At 34.5% G+C, this 16,709-nt stretch overlaps 1 protein-coding gene and 1 pseudogene across 8 annotated transcripts in view; both read left to right on the top strand.

Moving 5' to 3' along the window:
* SEMA3A (semaphorin 3A) overlaps positions 1-16,709 on the top strand; it is an 818,384-nt gene that overhangs the window by 307,480 nt on the left and 494,195 nt on the right. The window lies entirely within an intron of this gene.
* LOC113267210 (U6 spliceosomal RNA) lies at positions 8,572-8,669 on the top strand (annotated as a pseudogene).

The raw sequence follows: 16,709 nt of genomic DNA, 5'->3' as shown, positions 1-16,709 counted from the left end.
GAAAAGATGGTAGTGTAGACAGAGGGAAGTGGAACAACTTAAGAAATAGTTTGAACTAGAATGGGCAGGACTTCGTGATAGACAGCATGTGGGGGGAGGAGAGGGATTTTTTGAAGTATGGCTTTCAGACTAGCTCGGGCCAGTTCTGTTTGGACTACAAAATAAGCAAAAAAATAGAGAAGGAACAGGTTAGAGAAAGGTGTGGAAAAATGAAGAGAGATCAAGAATTCAGACACCAAAGTGGAGGGAGATTTTTAAATGTCCACACAGATACAAACCAAGCCGGGATCAACCTCTATCTGTTAGTCCAATAGGATGCATGGCTGACTTCCTTTTTTAGGACTTTTTTAAAATTGGGTGTGTTTACTTCTTACTTTTCAAAATTGCCTCTTCCTTTTCCAAATCATCTTCTTAACATATTTGAGTGCTTTTATGTATGGAGTTTCAAATAAATTTGATTTTTATTGAGTTGTAGTTTTTAAAATCCACTTATAGAAATTCTAACAAAAGGAAGGTTACTGATCGGACATCCTATAAGCTATTATGAACTTGATTCTTTTGGACAATATTAATAATTTGTTACTTACGATAATATACATCTGCATAGGGCTTTGAAAATTTTAAGATGTTTTTGTATAGAGAAAAGAGAAAGATTTGCGATTAGATGTGTGGCAGCCAAGGGGAAATATACCATGATGTTTAAAGACATTTAATTGTATGTTTTTCATAACACTTCCACTTGACAACTGATTGATTTTAAATTCAAAAATTTGCTCATTTAATGTCATGGCAAGGACTCTGAGCCCTAAGAAAATGGGTAAAAACAATAACAGTCTTAAAATTAGCTAACATTTCTTGAGGACTTATCATGTGCCAGATGTTGTACAAAGCAATTTTTAACGCCCCCAATAATCCATATGCTAAGTACTATTATTTATTCCCTTTTAGCAGATGGGGAAATAGAAGCAAAGCAGAAACAATAATATACTTGGAAAATAAAAACTAAATAACCCTATTAAGATGAGATTGTCTGCTTGTAGTGCTATATGCCAGGCAGCCAGATCTTTAATGAACCTCAAATTTTGAGAACAAGTGTCAACTGAGGCAAGTTTCCAGACCTGAATTAGGAAGTGATTATTATCTGCCTCCACATTATTATAAGGGAAATTACATTTTATCCCCTATGTTTATTGAATAGTGCTTTTTGATTCAGGGAAGAAAGTCTGTTTTAGGTGTCAGCATGTCAGTTTACCATAATCATATTTTTATTTCCAAAACCCAGACCATTGGTCTTAACTGAAGTGGGTACTAACCATATTAAAACAGTTTAATGTTATTTCAGAAATTTTGCAAAAGAGAATGTGGGGGAAAATATTTAACATGCCTTTGTTCTAAAAGAAGTTTGGTTTGTATTTATAGAAGATTCCCACCTTTCAGAGCTGTATATAATTGCTAAACTATACATTTTTAGCTAATACACTAAAATCAAACTAGGTACGTCCTGTTGAATAAGTCCGTTTCTACTCTATTCATAATGGATAGATACTGACAAAAATATTCAGAGGGAAAAAATGGTGATTCTAATATGAATGGTTAAAAACAAAAGAAAAATTACACGGTATATTAGTACTTTGGCAAATTACCAAACCTGTTTCCATGGGCTTCTTAATAAAAAAATATTGCACTACTTTATCATAGTAACAGATTATAGGGTTTCATTTTCCTTAGGATATCACAACCTTTTTATTTCAAAGTTTAACCTATAGATTACTGATTATTTACTTCCACTTCATAAAAATTCAGTACACGGAGCGCTGCACATGGAGATGTCAGCATTTTTATCTTTTTTTGTGTAAAACTCTTTCAGAATCTAAGTACATTTTTTTTCTTTCAAAGAAAGGTGTGCTTATCAATATAAACATTTAAGTTTGATTTTCTAATAACTATAGGATCCATGGAGTCCTAAATTCACCATAGTTGTTGCCTTTTTGTTTTTAGTCTAAGCTGTATTTTTTTTTAAAAGATTTTATTTATTTATTCAACAGAGATAGAGACAGCCAGCGAGAGAGGGAACACAAGCAGGGGGAGTGGGAGAGGAAGAAGCAGGCTCATAGTAGAGGAGCCTGATGTGGGGCTCGATCCCATAACGCCGGGATCACGCCCTGAGCCTAAGGCAGATGCTTAACCGCTGTGCCATCCAGGCGCCCCTAAGCTGTATTTTTAAATAAGAAACTACTGATTTATCTTGTGTTCAACAATGCTAGATAATACAAATAGTTCTTGTTATCTTGTTGTTTGGCAATACCCACAAGCTTGATCAGCTTGAATGTGTTGTTGCATCACTATGTATGTAAGATACAACTGCTGTCCTAAGACTACAGTGCTAGGAACAAAATCGGTGTATTTCCAAATGTAGAAATTCAAACCTCCTCCACCAATAGCATGAATTGAAACATTTGGTTATCTTCAAAGAAATCCTCTGAATTCCTTTTTAGTGGTATGAAGTTTCTACTGTTTTCGCCAGGTCTTTTTCAGTCTTCATTTTACCTGTTAGAATCCTGAAAAATTGGGGATTTTTTTTTCTCTTTGGTTTTCTTTTGTTAGTTTTCACATCTAAATATTTTTTCATTTGCACAAGAAGGGTCTAGAGACCACACAGAGCTAGCATATTTTTCTGCATTGGTATTCCTTTTCATCTTTACCTTGTAGCTCATATCAAAGCTGTAATTGTTTGCTAGCCAGCAAAATCTAATGGCTCCCTCTGGTCAAAAGCTGTCAACAGCAATCTATCCAGCAGTGGGGGCATTGCCTGAAATAGAAAAGCATCGCATATGGTCGTATTCCTTGGTGAGCTACAAACAAGGCAGGGCTTAACATTTTCAAATACAAAACCATTACTAACTCTACATAGTAAGACCAAGGTTCTAACATCATTAATAGAGTCTAGCATATCATTACTAGAGAATATCACTTCTTGATTCATTAATGTCCTATAGGTGAAAGATAAACCAGTTATTTATTCTGCTTTTTTTTTTCCACTTTGATTTAGCAATGTGGCAATAAGTCTGTTTCTTAGATGTTAGATCATGATTTATTAGGTGTCCAAAAGTAAACCCGTACTCCACAATGGATAAAGAAAACAGGCCTCAAATGATCAGTCCAGATTTCCTGCTAAGTATAAAGACTGCTAAATTCATTAGGAAATCCAACAAAGAAAAAACACCACAATATTAAAAAAAAAAATCTCTCTAAAAGCTGTAAAGCACTGTTTACGAAATTCTGAGATGGGTGATTTGTTTAACATTTGTGTTATCACAATGGTATTGTGTAATCCTCCTGACACAGTCCAGTATAATGACTCTAAACATCAAACCAACTATTTAGCCTCATGCTGAGTTTCCCATCCAGGCTAATTAGAATTCTTGTCTTCTTAAAACATTTGCACTCATGGCTTTCCAATGGTTTTTCCACTTGTGGCCCAGCCTTTTGGATATTTCTAAATCAGAATGCACTGCATGCTGCTAGCTTTACTTGCCTCTTTATTCCTTCTGTCCTCTCACTGGATTGCCAGAATTCTGTTAGTAATTCCTCTGAAGAACCCCAAGAAAGAGTTTCTATTATCTCAGTTTAGAGGCATCCAAATTTAAGCAGACTAAAAACAAAACATTCATCCAGTAATTTTCATATGTTCTGGAGTCCCCTCTAGCTTTATATAATGTATAATGTATGATGGAGTGTGTGGATTGTTCTTGAGTTAAAAGTAAAATTCCTCATATACACATAAGCTATATAGGGCTTGATGTAGTGTTTTAAATATATGTCTAATATTAATTCATCTGAAAGAATGACTATCTAGGTATAGGCTTTAGGTAATAAATTGAAGGAGAAAATATTCTCTGGCCAGGTGGAAGAGGAATTATAACTCATGTGTTCACATTTAGTATCATGAACAGCAGGGTACTATGTAAAAGTAGGAGGGTTGCACAGCCCTGTAGTCCATTACAAGGAACGTAATGGTAAGGTTCAGATATAGATAGATAAGATAGATAGATAGATATAGATATAGATTTATATGGCATGTGTTTTTACTAATTTTTTTCTAATTAAAAAACTTCCATGAATCCCTGGTAGGAATTCAGCCCCCACTGTAAATTTTAGACAAGTCATTAAATGCTACCTTGTCCTTTTATGGAAATCTTCAAAAAATACTTCAGAGATCATTATAAGCAACTGATGGCAAGTCCTACTGGAACCTGCCAGTGGTTTCATCACACTAATACATCCCACAGCTGAACTAAAAAATGGAAGAAGCCTTCAGTCTAAATTCAAACACATGAGAATGGCTTTGGTTTAGTGAAAGCATGACGACATATTTGGTATTTTGTCTACTTTCCTGACACATAACTCCAAGGTTCAGTGAACTGGTAGTATGTTTTGTTCATTATAACATCTTCAGGCATTTCTAAGATGTCTGGGGTTTGGCAAGCTCCAAAATTAACTTGCCAAGAACATTTTCCATTAGTATTTACACCCATACATATTTTCAGGGAAACGGTCTGAGTGTTTCTGATTTAATAAGAGCTATTAAATGTACAAATGGCCCCTTCACTACACTATGATAAATAAAACTTATTTTTAAGGGAAAAATGAAAAAGAATTCATATTTGCCAATGAGCCTCAATTTTAAAAGATTTGAATTTTGTCTAAGCCTTAAATAAAAATATTATTAAATCCTAGAATCAAATCAAAAACATTCTTGCCATGCATAACATCTATGTAATTTTCTATTCATTTTTCCATCTCTGTTTAATTTATCATACCTCACGTAACACCAAAACGTTTTAAATACTTTGACATGTGTATGTCAGTTTACTAACAGTGCTTTCTGGATTGCTTTTTATTTTAAGTTGGTAATAATAGTAGTTGTTCATAGAGAAGGGCATAATTCAGCTTGCTAAAACAAATAACAAAAATTAGGTGGAACTGTATTGTATTTCCCTAAGCACTAATGTATTACATGTTAAATAATAGATTAAATACAATCCATAAGAATGTATAAGTATGCATAAACCGTACTATTGTATTTGAACACTATAATAAGGCATTAATATCTAGTATATTAAAGCACTAATATCTACTATAATAGTACTGAAGACAATATTTACTAAACTTTATATCATCTATCTCATGGTTCATGAGGGCTACTTGTCATTGTTTTAATAAGCTAAATGCCAGATCTCTGAAGTTTCTAATTCTTTAAACTTGAGAATCTTTCCATGTGGAAGGACTGCTATTTGGATCAAACTATGTTCATCTGAGGAACAGCAGATTTAAGCCGACTCAATTTAGAGACTTTTCAGGAAAGAGAACATACAGGTTTCCAGAAGATCAAGGAGAGAAGTGTAGAGAGACAATGTTGACATGTTAGCTGCTAACTTAGTTTCTTGATGTAGTCTTTTCAGCATCTCTTCTATCAACATTTTGTTTTTTACTTTGAGAAGCACTGTACATAACTTTTTTTTTTATGACCTATGACCATGCTCTTCAAACTGAGAGGTATTTTCCCCTGGAAAACATACTTTCTGAGGGAGAAGCAAGTATGAACAGTGTTAAGGAACTCACTTTCCTGCTCTACTTCTCAACTTTCATGAATACTCTTTGCTTAAATGTGTGTGTCTGAGAATATATTTGCAGTCAAGATATTATGCCATTTTCCCCCTTTTATTTTAATTGAAGTATAGTTGACATACAATATTCTAGTAGTGTCAGGTGTACAACATAGTGATTCAATAATTGTATATATTATGAAATGCTCACGTGATAAGTGTAGTTACCATCTGTCACCAAAGTTATTGCAATATTATTGACTATATATTCCCTATGAGGTACTTTACATCCCCGTGACTAATTTATTATATAACTGAAAGTCTGTACTTCTTAATCCTCTTCACTCATTTTGCCCATCCCCCACACTCTCCCTAGCAAACACCAGTTTGGTTTCTATGATTCTGTTTCTGTTTTTGTTTGTTTATTTGTTTATTATGTTTTTTAGACTCCACATATAAGTGAAATCATATGGCATTTGTCTTTTTCTGTCTGACTGATTTCACTTAGTATAATATCCTTTAGGTCCATCCATGTTGTCACAAATGGCAAGATCTCATTATTTTTTATGGTTAAGTAATATTCTATGTGCTGTCATATGGTTTATGTCTTGTGTATGTATGTGTGGCTGTGTGCTGTGAGTACTCAATGTATGATGTGTGTGTGATGTATGGATGATGTATGTAGTATATATGTTCTGTGTGAGCTGTGTATGTGTAGTGTGTGTGTTTGGTGTGTGGTATAAGCTTGGTGGATGTGTACTGTGTGTGTTGTGTGTGTCTTGGTGAGTATGACTTACTTGTGCTGTGTATGTATGTGTGGTGTGTGTGTTGTATGTGTGTGGTGTGTGTCTGGTGTATGTGTGTTATATGTGGCACATATGTGTTGTTTAGAGATATAGGTCTATTGTGTTTGTGGTGTATCTGTGGTGTAGGTGTCAAGAAACATCTTCCTTTCATTACCTTAAGATTTTGAATTTATGTATACAAGCACATGGGAAAAGCCATATGCTTCCATCCGTGAAACTACACTGTGCTTAGAACATCCCTCAAATAACATCTTCCTTTCGTTTTAATAAAATTATTTTTAAATTATGTGTGTAGGCACTGGGAAAAATGATGTGCTTAACTCCTTGAAATTATGCTGTCCTTAAATTACATTGTTTTCTTTTTCCATTCATCTATTGATAGACACTTCTGTTTCTTCCATATCTTGGCTATTGTAAATAATGCTGCAATAAACATAGAGTTGTGTATATCTTTTCAAATAATGTGTTTTGATATTCTTTGGGCAAATACCCACTAGTGGTGTTATTGGATCATATGGTATTTCTACTACTTTTCATAGAGGCAGCACCAGTTTACATTCCGACCAAGAGTTCATGAAGGTTCTCTTTTCTCTACATCCTCACCAACCTTTGTTGTTTTTTATCTTTTTAATACTAGTTATTTTGATTGGTGTGCATTGATATCTCACTGTAGTTTTGATTTGCATTGATTTTCCCTGATGATTAGTGATGTTGATCATCTTTTCATATGTCTGTTGACCATCTGTAAATTTCTTTGGAACTAGAAAAGACTTCAAATACCAAAGCAGTCTTGAGAAAGAAGAACAAAGCTGGAGGTCTTCCAATCCCAGATTTCAAACTATATTACAAAGCTATAGTAATTAAAACAGTATGGTATTGGCACAAAAATAGGCACATAAGTCAATGGAACAGAATAAGGAGCCCAGAAATTAACCCATGCTTATATGATCAATTCATCAATGACAAATAAGGCAAGGAAACACAATAGAGAATAAACAGTCTCTTCAATAAATGATGGTAGAAAAACTGGACAACTACATGCAAAAAAGAGATTGGACCACTTTGTACACCATATATAAAGGTAAACTCAAAATGGATTAAAGACCTAAATGTAAGACCTGAAACCATAAAACTCCTACAAGAAAACTCTTGGACATCAACCTTCGCAACATTTTTCTGGATTTGTCTCAGGGAAGTAAAACAAAAGCAAAAATAAACAATTGGGACTACTAATAGTTTGATAACTAAAAAACTTTTGCACAGTGAAGGAAACTCTCAACAAAACAAAAGGCCACCTACTGAATGGGAGAAGATATTTGCAAATGACATATCTGATAAGAAGTTAATATCAAAAATATATAAAGAACTCATACAACTCCACACACAAAAACAAATAATCCAATTTCAAAATCGATAGAGGACCAGAGTAGACATTTTCCACAGATGTTATGCCAGTTCTGTTTTCTGACCCCATCTCCCTCTTCCACTTATTCTCACATATCTTGGATCTCGCCAAGTGCATTTGGCATTATATGTAAAAATCCCCAGTGTGCCAAATGAAGAAACAGTGAAAAAAACCTTTGCCTAAGAAACCTCCTTTAACTTCAGACACTTGTATGAAAACTAGGAAACTTGATAGGTCTTGGTAAAGCCTGTTTTTAAACTTCCCCAAAGTTGAAGATGTACATGACTTTGATGGCTGGGTAACTAATGCTTTTACGATTTAAGTGGTTTGCAGTGTTTGCTTTCAACAAAATTAAAGGAAGACCTAATTGAGTTGTCAGCTAATAAATCATTAAAAGTAATTTGGTTAAAAGATCACAATATAATTTTGGCATACAACACAGAAAGAGTTTAAATAATTGAGTGATATATCTCTGCTAGAATAATTTTCATTTCCATTTATTCATTTTTTAAAATATGAAATATGTTGCTTACTGTTGGCATTTATAACCATGAAAAGGAGGAGTAAATTTGAGGTCGAATCCTGGGTGATTCTAGAAATAAGTTATATTAATCCACGTCTGCATAAAATAATTAGAGTAAAAACCCATTCATCTCATTAAAAAAATGAATAAAATTTGTTTAATAATTACCTGTCAAATCTCAATTATATTAATTGTCTATTAGTAATAATTCTATAGAACTGAAAACAGGGCTGGCTTTGGCAGCATGTATACTAAAAGTGGAACAATACAGAGAAGTTTAACATGGACTCTGCAAGGAAGGCATGCAAATTCATGAAAAACTAATTCATAAAAAGCAAATTTAAAAATTGAAAATAAGTAATAAATACATTTTTAAAAATCAGAATTTATAGTCATCAATTTTTTTTAAAAAATGTTGAATATGGATCTAATTTTTCATTTCCTTTGCTTGGAATAAGGGAATAAGTAAAAAGAGAAAATGTTTGAATGATACATATGTCATTAAAATATCTACTGATGAGGGGCGCCTGGGAGGCTCAGTAAGTAGAATGTCTGACTCTTGATTTCAGCTCAGGTCATGATCTCTGGGTCCAGGGATCTAGCTCCGTGACAGGCTCTGTGCTGGGCTTGGAGACTGCTTAAGATTCTCTCTTTCCCTCATCCTCTGCCCTTCCCTCAGTCTCTTACCATGTGCACTCTCTCTCTAAAAACAAAACAAAACAACAACAAAACAACAACCAAAAAACCCCAAAACCGATTAAAGTATCTACTGATGATATGATTTGGGTGAGATAGTTTTGACCCTTGTTTTAATAATGATATAACTAAATTTTTAAAAGTGTAGAAGTACATGAAAATACAACATTAAGGATAATTTTGGAAAGAAAATACCTATAACTCTAGCAACCTTAACAAACACATTTTCAATTATTTTTGTCCTCTAGTCTGTGTATTATTTTTATAAAATATATTAATCTATTTTAAAGAAACTTAATCCTAATTTTTGTTATTAGAAATATCTCAAGGGAAAAACGTACAACAGAGAGATCATTTATGTTAACAAATGTGGTAGATAATTTTAGCAGCTTTGAGGGCAGGTCGACAAGATATGTAATTTCTGCTATGATATAATATGAGGTATATAATTTCAGCAATGATTATTCTAGTCAAAAATGTCTCATTTGAATCCATCAAGCTTTCACATTTAACTTAACAGTTTACTGAAAATATCACAGAAAGAGCAATAAGCTAAAGGACATCAAGAGGAAGCAAGCAGACAAAATCAGAAGGGAGGATGTTCTTTTGGACAACTGTCCCATTCATGTCAACAAATTAGTGTTAATTAAAAACATACCTGATTAATGAAAATCTGGAAATATTCCAAATTGAGGATGCAATGTCGGTGTAAGATAAAAATGGCATCTCAAATCAGGGAGGAAAAGATACAACTTTGTAATAAGTAAATTTGTGTAATGAGAGCTACGTAAAGAAAATAAATTTGGGTCCAGTCCTCCCATTATGTGCTGGATAACTTCTAAATGGGTTAGAGATTTTTTTTTTTTTAATCTTGTAAGTACTAGAAGAGAACATAGGTGGTAGGTTTGACTAAAAAATCCAGAATGGAGAAAACTGCCCATATTAGGACACAATTTATAAACAAAATTATGGAAAATATCAGTAAATTGATAAATTCACCACTGAAAAATGGAAAATGACAAACTGAAAAAAAAGTAATTTGTACAATAGATAAGGGTAACCCATTAACTCTGTTAAATCTAAAACCAAAAGTCCCAGTGCTATAGAAAAATGAAAAAAAAAATTGAGGTAGCTCAAAGAGAACAGAAATACAAGTGCTCTGAAAAATATGGAAAGATGTTCTGCTTTGCTCATAATAAGAAATTGCAAATTAAAAACACCCTGAGATCCCATTTCTCACATATTGTATTGGCTAACATCCAAAAGTTTGGCAGTACCCTCTGTGGATGAAAATGAATAAAACATTCTCCTATATTGGTAATGGAAATGCAAAATGTTAGAACCACTTTGGAAGGAAATTTAATAATTACCAGCAGCATTTTTGCATTTGTTTTGTGACCCAGTAATACTACTTCTAAGAACATATCCCAGAGATACACTGAAAAAAATATGAAAAATAAAATGATGTGTAAAAGGCTATTTATGGTAGCAATACATGAAAAATAAAGCCTGGAAAAAAACCCAAATGTATATCAAGAAGGGACATGGGTTGGTTAAATGCACACAGTAAAGTAAACCAATAGAGTTCTAGGCAATACTAATCCTAACACAATGAAAGGAATATGACTAGTAAGGATTTTTCCCCAGTACGTATTGTTAAAGAAAGCTAGATGGAGAAAGTGGGTATAACATGCTATTATACATGTAATAAGTATAAATGGGAACACATTAAATATAAGCAAACAGGGGTGCCTGGGTGACACATTGGTTAGGCTTCCAACTCTTGGTTTTGGCTCAGGTTGTGATCTGAGAGTCGTGAGATCAAGCCCCGTGTAGGGCCCTGCTCAGTGCAAAGTCTGCTTAAGATTCTCTCTCCCTGGGCACCTGGGTGGCTAAGTTGGTTACGCGACTGCCTTCTGCTCATGTCATGATCCCGGGATCCTGGGATAGAGTCCCACTTGGGGCTCCCCCTGCTCTGCAAGGAGCCTGCTTCTGCCCCTCCCTCTGCCTGCCACTCCCCCTGCTTGTGCTCTCTCTCTCTCTCTCTCTCAAATATATAAATAAATCTTTAAAAAATATAAAAGCAAACATATTAACTGTTAATACATACATATGCGTATAGCTTATTGTAAGATCTGGAAAAATAATTTTGAAATTAGAAAACATATGGATACTTTTAGAAATAAGAGAGAAGAAGATGAAGAGGACAGAAATAACAGCTAGACTTCTTCGAATATGCTGTTTTGTAGGTTTTTTTCCTAGAACCATGTAAATATTCTGCATAATTGTAAAACAAAACATTTAAAAGGGGAAAAAATAGCATTCCTAAAACCTGAAAACAAATAGAAACAAATGAAACCATGTATTGAATTGATCGTATAAACACCCAAAGTGGAATTAGTCCAAGTGCCTATAAAACACATTAATTTAACTAGACACTCCTACCCATATAGAGCAATGACAAAAACATTGGAGGGGAGGTGGGTGGGAGGATGGGGTGGCTGGGTGATGGGCTTTGGGGAGGGTACGTGTCGTGGGGAGTGCCGTGCATTGTGTAAGACTGATGAATCACAGACCTGTACCCCTGAAACAAATAATACATTATATGTTAATAATAAAAAATAGAACCGTTTTCAGTATATATTTTGTTAGTAATTAAGGATACCATTAGTGTGATACATAAATAGACACAGTTATCTTCTTTTCCTACTTCATAAATGTTAGACGTTTTGGTCATAAAAAGTTTTGAAATGGATGGAGACATAGGCAAATTGATAGATGAAGAAGGTTTCAAGAACATCAAATAAAAATGAAAAGAAGTTTTAGAGACATCACAGCCAAAAGTGATTCTTTATCTTGAATTAAGTACTGATTGGAACAACTTTAGGTTTATTGAAGATAATTTAAATATAATCTGTGCACTAAAGAGTCAAAAAGTGGAATGGAAATAGAAGAAATGGAAACAAAGGTACAATACAGAAATGGTGAAATGAAGACAAATGATGACAAACAGATCACAAAAGAGTATGTATCATAAGATCACATTTCAAGGAAAAAGCAAGGTCTTTATACTTAGAAAAAGATCTGAAAGTCAATAGTCTAGTATGTTTGGGTTTGGGAGAATGTTCGTATTGTTCTTCCTCCCTTTATTTTCTAATTTTCTACACTGGATATTTACTGCCTTGATAAGAATAGGTTATTTTAGCTAAGAAATAAAACATACATTAATTTTTTCTACCCTCAGGCCATGATCTCAGGGTCCCGAGATTGAGCCCTGCGTGTGGCTCCCTGCTCAGTGGGGAGCCTGCTTCTCCCTCTCCCTCTGCCTCTGTGTGCTCACTCGCTCTCTCTCAAATAAATACATAAATAAATCTTTAAAATCTGAATATAAAACAGGACTATAAATTTATTAAACTATTCCCCATTCTTTTGTTATATTTGAGAACGTTAATACTGTGTATGTCTTAAAAGAGTCATTTAAATGGAACAATGTAAATCTAACTGAATTAAAACTAAATATTTATCATTCATTCCTTTACAGGTTGAAAGATCTAACATTTCTCAAACCAATTATCATTCAAAGACTGGTTTTCCCGAAGTTTAGTTTTACTTCTACCCCTTGCCACTTAAAAGCTATACTTATTTTGGTCACGCAGTTGTTCCTGAGGCGTACATTTAGTGATTAAAATAGATTTTATTTCTGCCTGTACTTTTCTTTACCAAATAGAAAATACATTTTTTTATCTTTTATGTTATTACTGAAAAGACCTCCATCATTGCTAATTGATTTTTTTAAGTATTTTTATGCAGTTGTTACTATGAAGACATATTCAGTGATCCAGACCGTGCATTATCTTACTAGCCCAGCACAATCTGTTACCATAGTCTATACTGTATATTGTAAGCTAAATGACAAAGTGTGAGACTAATTGGTGGGAATTTTACATGGTCCTGTGATGTAATATCAAAAAAGGCATGCTTTCTATGCAGAGAGAGAGGGTATGCTTTTCTTTCCCACAATTCCTTCTTTCAATATATTCTTTTTAAAGATTTATTTATTTATTAGACAGAGAGAGACAGCCAGCGAGAGAGGGAACACAAGCAGGGGGAGTGGGAGAGGAAGAAGCAGGCTCATAGCGGAGCAGCCTGATGTGGGGCTCGATCCCAGAACGCTGGGATCACGCCCTGAGCTGAAGGCAGACGCTTAACCGCTGTGCCACCCAGGCGCCCTCCTTCTTTCAATATTTTTAAATTAACATTATTTGCTAATTTGTTTTACACCTATAATTTTTTATCCCTCTCTTTAATAGCCTGTTTCTTGAGTCTTCCCTTCAAATTATAGTCAAAATTTTTAAAGAATGTATTTATTATAGGTGATAGTTACTCATATCCCCAGAACTATAATTTTTAGAAGAAATTTAACTACCGTTCCTTTGGCAAACTGACAATATATCTTTAGCCAAAAAGAGTAATAATTCTTTCTTGTCCCATTTCTCACCCTGGTAAACAATAGCTCTTGGTCTTTTTAGGGCTGGCAACGTTCATGGTCAACAGTTGTAACTTCAGCATATGTTACTGGAATGTCATTCTGCTTAGGGCTTCTGCATGTTTGGGAAACTATTAGGTTTGGGTATTGTGATTAAGATGAAGGTCAGTTTGGCCATAACTTTTTTATGGAGACTTTGAGAGTCCAGGTTTACTACTTACTAAACTGTTCTAAAATGAAGTGTGTATCCTTTATAAGAGTCACATCTTAGAAAAAAGTGTGATCCTTATAAAAATGATGCAAGTGATTTTAATAAAGGGGCTACAAAAAAGGGAAGCTATAACCTGCTCCCCCTTTTCACTCTGGGGCCATCTGTTGTAAATGAATAAAGGCACAAATTGGGTTTTATGCTGAACACTTTAAAGTCAGTAGTGGTTTAAGGTTATAAGCAAATGAAAACCAGAAGGAGACTTGGAAGTTCCTCGAACCTATGTGCTTGAAGATGCAAGTATCTACCAGGTAACTATAGTGAGAAAAATGATGAGGATAAGCTGGCAAGTTTGAGAAAGGATACTCCCATATTCCCAATCACTTTGTACTCTGGAGTCAGTCTGTGAAAACAATCTTGAGTCTGGGCCAAATTAAAACTAAAAGATGTTAGAAAAAAAATGTATAAAGCAACTTAATGACTTTATTCTTTGCTTAAGAAACATTTCTACGATTTTTGTTGTTAAAATGCCCTTTGTTTTGTGAAATGATTATACTTAGAGGTCATATTGCTGTTGTTTTTATTTTTCTTTTTAATCATTTATCCAAAATACATAAGTTAGTAACTCTGTACAGATTAATAGTTATTTTTGAAATTGTACTGACAAGTGGAATGGAAAGGTAGGAGAACCACAAAATTGGTCCAATTTACTCACATAAAAGTGCTTTTCCCAACATGACATCGTGTTCTGGCCTCTCTAACATACCCTGGTGAGGAAGTAGACTAAGATATGAACTATAACGCATAAAGGATTGGATAGCTTAGCACTGAGAAACTCAAGAACAGTAAAGGAAATGCATTTAAGGGTACTGTTCCCTCAGCCTGGAAGCCACTACTTTATAAATCCCCACACTCTTGAAAGGCCTTACTCATTTAATATTTGTCTCCTTTTTTAAGTCTTCTGGGCTTCCCCTTTTTAGGCTAAGATCTGCCTTTCTATTTCACCAGAATATCTCCATAGGGAGTATATGCTCTTTAAAAACTGCCTGGCTCAAAATGGACATTTATCAACTCAAATGTTAGCTGAGCTGGACTGAGTTTATCTTGCTTATTCTGCTTATTTGGCTTTTAATTACAATTACCATAGGTTTTTCCTATGTCTCATCTCATTTGGGAAGAAGAAGCTGGTGCCATGTAGTAATTCTGGGCTTTCTTTGTTTGGCCTGTCTGCCAAGATAGAAGCGGGGCCTCCAAGTTCAGAAGGTGAACTAGGATCGGGTTACTAAATTCTGACCTAATGCTTTTTTCCTACTGACTTAGGATAATGAAAAAAAATGCACTCACTTTGTATTATGAAGATTCATGTAGCATCCCAGCTCTTAAAGAAGCTCCTATCAAATACATTAAATGTTTTAACAACTAGAGAGAGAGAGAGAGAGAGAGTGAGTGCTACAGGACAGAAAAAAGTATTACTTTAAGAACTGACTGGTAGATTCCTATGAGAAAGTGTTCTTACTGTTTAGCAAATTTCCCCAAGGTGTAGAGATAGAAGGAACATCTACAGAAATACTTCCATTTATAATAAATTTGCATCCCAATAAAAAAAAATTGGCATAACCTTTATTACTGGTAGTTCAAGTAACACAGTGGTTAAGCTCTCAATGAGGCCTTTCTCTGGTGCTTTTGGATTCTTGGTATCTTCTTCCTCTCTAGCTCCAGGCCCTCAAGCCATGTTTGGTGGCCAGGCCTTTCCCTGAAACCTTCTTTGGTTGCTTTCTCTTACTTATGTCTAAATCCAAGACCTCTTGGAAGGTACAAAGGCTGAAGGCAACACAGTAGTTTCCTCATTTTTTTTTTTTTAAGAAAGTGATACTAGCTGTGATAATCCAGCTCTGATAGGTGAGACCTTATATTTTCATAATTACTAGGGAGATTTAGTAAAGGAATTTTGTGAGTACATAAATTAATCAAGGAATTAATCTAAATATATAAAAAAGAAATTCACCAAGTAGAATGAGAATTTATGTGATATATTGGGAAGACTTTCTGATTGAGATCAATTTTAGATTAGCACCAGAAGAATGTTGATATAGAATGGGATAGTCCAGAGCTTTGAGGGGTCAGAGGAACACTGGGGGATATCATCTGCACCACGAATGGAGTAGATGTTTATGAAGAGCATGTGGAAAGATGGTAGGTCCATGCAGTGCTTCTCAACATTCTTTAAATATAATGGCACATAGAAAATAATGTCAGTTGTTTGTACTATAACTGGGGTAAATAGAAGAGGATCGTCATGATGGTAAACACCCTCCTTAGACGTCTATGGGCTCCATTCAACAGCTACTAGACCTAAATGATGAATGTTTGGATAATCTAAAACCCATTTTTGGTGTATGAGTTGAAAAAAGTGGATAAACTCCTTTGAGCAGTTTTAACAGATTCTCAGGTTGACACATCTAGGATTTCATACCCTGGAGAAACCACATTTCTGCCTGCAGTATAGCCTTGGATTCCTGTGTTTGGTCCTTAAGAAATGCTTTTACCCAGCAGCAAAGACACACAGTAATGAATTGATGTTTAAATTCAGGAAAGAAAGAATGCCCTTTTAAAAAAAGTTATTGCTTTTTAAGTTAAAATTTTAAGCTAAGTTATTAACTCATTAACATAAGTTAAATTATCTCGACCCTATGAAGACAGAAGCACCTGCTTTTGTGGTGCTGACAAACTATACATAAAATCATTTCTGAGAATGCCAAATCCTTGGAAAAAAATAAAGCAGAGCAAGGCATTCAAATGTGTCTGGGGTTGGGAAGTTGCTTCCTATTGGAACATCATGACAAGCCCACCTCAAGGTCAGCTGAGCCCCACAGTATGTGAAGAAGCCATGTGTCTCCTGGGAATTTAGTTACATTCCAGCTTAGGACACAGCAAGCTCTGAAAGCGGAGATAAGAAAGACGAACAGAAAGAAAGATAAC

This window comes from Ursus arctos, unplaced genomic scaffold (genome assembly GCF_023065955.2).
Source record: "Ursus arctos isolate Adak ecotype North America unplaced genomic scaffold, UrsArc2.0 scaffold_3, whole genome shotgun sequence".
Taxonomy (NCBI): Eukaryota; Metazoa; Chordata; class Mammalia; order Carnivora; family Ursidae; genus Ursus; species Ursus arctos.
Note: the sequence above shows the minus strand (reverse complement) of the source record. Positions and strands in the feature narration are given on the sequence as shown.